This window comes from Callorhinus ursinus, unplaced genomic scaffold (assembly GCF_003265705.2).
Source record: "Callorhinus ursinus isolate GAN/ISIS: 27379988/994484 unplaced genomic scaffold, GSC_fseal_2.0 scaffold4, whole genome shotgun sequence".
NCBI lineage: Eukaryota > Metazoa > Chordata > Mammalia > Carnivora > Otariidae > Callorhinus > Callorhinus ursinus.
In genome coordinates, this window is record NW_027397066.1 from 19,912,646 (window position 1) to 19,915,505 (window position 2,860).

A 2,860-nucleotide genomic window follows, 5' to 3' on the forward strand; every position below is an offset into this window, starting at 1 on the left:
GGTCCCCACGTTCACACCCCCCCACACACACCACGACCCTCGCAGGGAAGGGGCGGGAGGGGTCCCAGCATGCCGGTCACTCCTAGCTCCGGGATTCCTGCTCTCCCCTGGCGGCAGGCGCGCTTCACACGCACCTGCGTGACCCCCCAAATCCAGCCAACCCCTGACCCACTTCCCACTGGGGGAGGGCAGTGGCTTTGTTCCCCAGTGAACGTTAGGTACGGGGCCTGGCACATAGTAGGTGCTGTACAAATGTTTGTTGGTCACAGGAATGAAGGGACCACGCGTTATTATATATTTAACATTGTTTTTGAAGCTACTAATGTTTACTTACATTTATTTCTCAAATTATCAGCTCTCATAAATAGAAAGCAAATGAAAAAAAATTGAAACTAAAACAATATTGAATTCTAAATAGGACCAAAAGCTCTGAGTGGGATGCTATGCTCTGTCAGGGAAGGTGTTAAAGACCTGCTGGCTTCAATCTGAGGCTGTCTCCTGAGAGGAAAGACTGAAGAGAATTACAGAGGGCAGGGAATCTTCACAAATAAGTCATTAATATTCAAGATGGTTTTCCCAGGTCTCCTAAAATCCTCTCATGGACCACCACCAAGGTGAGCTTGCCAGTCTTGCAGAAGCCCAACCTGTGAAGACAAGCAGGTAGGTTGAGAAGAAGCTGTGGACCCATTTTACAGTTGTGGGAACATCACTGCCAACATTTACTTATTATTTTTAGTCCATTGTGGATCCTGGATCAACCCTGTGGGATGAGTGTTCTCTTCATTGATCAGACGTGGAAACAGAGATCTGAAAAATGGAGAAACAGAGATTTGGTGAGGACATCTGGCTCCCAGAGGGTCTCTTCAGCATCTTGGATACCTGAACACAAAGTACCACACCTGGAAGAAGGCCATATTGCATTTTATCGTTGGCCTTGTCTCGTCGGCATGGTAGACTGTAAAATGGTGTTAATAATTCCCTGCCATTGTCTGTAGCTTTGACTCTAGGCTCAGCCACGTAACTAGCTTTAGCTAATGCAAGGTTGCAAATGTGCAGGGGGACTAATCCTTGCTTATGCTCTTGGGAACCTGTGAACCCTACCATACAAGCCCAGGATAGCTTGCTGGATGATGGGCTCACGACCAACACCCAGCCAACTGCCACATATGTGAGTGACACCAATGACTCCCATAGATGAGATGTTCATGCGCGAGCCCAGCTGAAACCGGCAGAAGAACCACCCAGCTGAGCATTGCCCAGTTTGCTGACCCAGAGATCACATGGCTAAATACATGGCTGTTACGTTTGAAGCCACTAAGGTTTGGGGTGGTTTGCTATATATCAGCAGATAACCAACACAGATGGTGATACACTGATAAAGAGCCTGGCTGGTCAGAACTGTCCCTGGCAGCCCTTAACAAGCAACAACCCCTGGCATCATGACCTTCTGGGCCCTCATCTAAAGAAGATTCTACAGCTCGGGCTATGAGAAGGAGCCAGGCTACCAGATAACACATTTATTCCGTGCCCATTGTGTACAAATACCGTACACATCTTGGGAATGTTCAGTAACATTGCAGACCGTGGTCCCTGTCCAGGAGGGTTTGCAAGCCTTACCATCGAGGTTTCGCAAAGTAATGTTCTAACGAGCGGGAAGAGAAGAAAGAAGAGGTGAGAATGCAGCCTAAGGCTTCTGGTTTCCTGACCATGCTGGGCCACCCAATCCATTCTCTTTTTAACCCAAGGAGGTGGTGGAAAGAAGGTTCATCCCTGAGCTGAATGTCTAGGGTCAACTCGGTGCCAAACACTTGTTCCTAACAGCCTGATCAATGTCTCATGCTACGAAGCAAAGTACTGTCTGCCAATATATTGCCCTCTGGCAAACCATCTGGTTTCATCTGACCTGTGGAAGATATACACTGCAGGAAGATCAGACATAACCTGGTCCATCTGCCTTCCACTGCCTCCTGGTCTGTGCCTCTCTCTTGGCGGGCAGTCAGGTAGAAAAGCAGCCCTGCCTTTCCTGTTACCATGTGCACCTGAGGCTTTCAGTTCACCTGCTGCTCTGGAGCCTGCCCTGGTGCTTTCAGGTGGCAGGGCAATCCAGAAGCAGTTGCAAGCCCAGGAATCTTCACCTGAGAGACCATGTACCTTTAAGACAACCCTCTGTGTGACTCTGTTTCCCCTATGTGTTTTTCTTCCCTGCAGTCAGTCAGCCAGTGATTGAGGCATTTAAAAATAAAATTGGGGAGGAAAATCAAAGAGTGGCAAGCCTCTACCCACGTCAGCATGCAGGGAGATTTTCAACTCCATTGACACGGTCTCTGTGGTTGGCTAGGGTTTTCCTTAGAGGTTTCCATGCCCGGAGTGCCCGCTCGAACCTGCTTAGCTTGTGAGATGTGATTTTTAATCATGAACCAAAGCAATGGAGCTGCAAGCGATTCTTTTTTATCTCTTTTCATTTATGTAGCCTGACATTGAGTAATAATAATAATTAAATGCAGTGTAAGCTTTTAGGCACCTATACCAGAAGGCCTCTAGATACCTCATCAGCAGCAGCCCAGGCTGACAAAAACAAAGCTAATTATATCGTGGTGAACTTCTGTCAAAGAAAAAACTAAAATTGCTCACCAACTGTCCTTATATCTGATAAAAGCGGTACATTAAATGCTCCAGCCCACAGTCCATTTGCACGGGACCAGTGGAAAACCAGGGATTATCTTAAATTTGTCTTTGTCTTAAATTTGCCACCCAGACACTAGTATTGAAACGTTGGCTTTTGCCTCTATTTTCACACACTCTCCAGGGTCCCAATTTTTCCATATTGATTCATAGCCCCAGGGCCAGCTTTATTTATTTA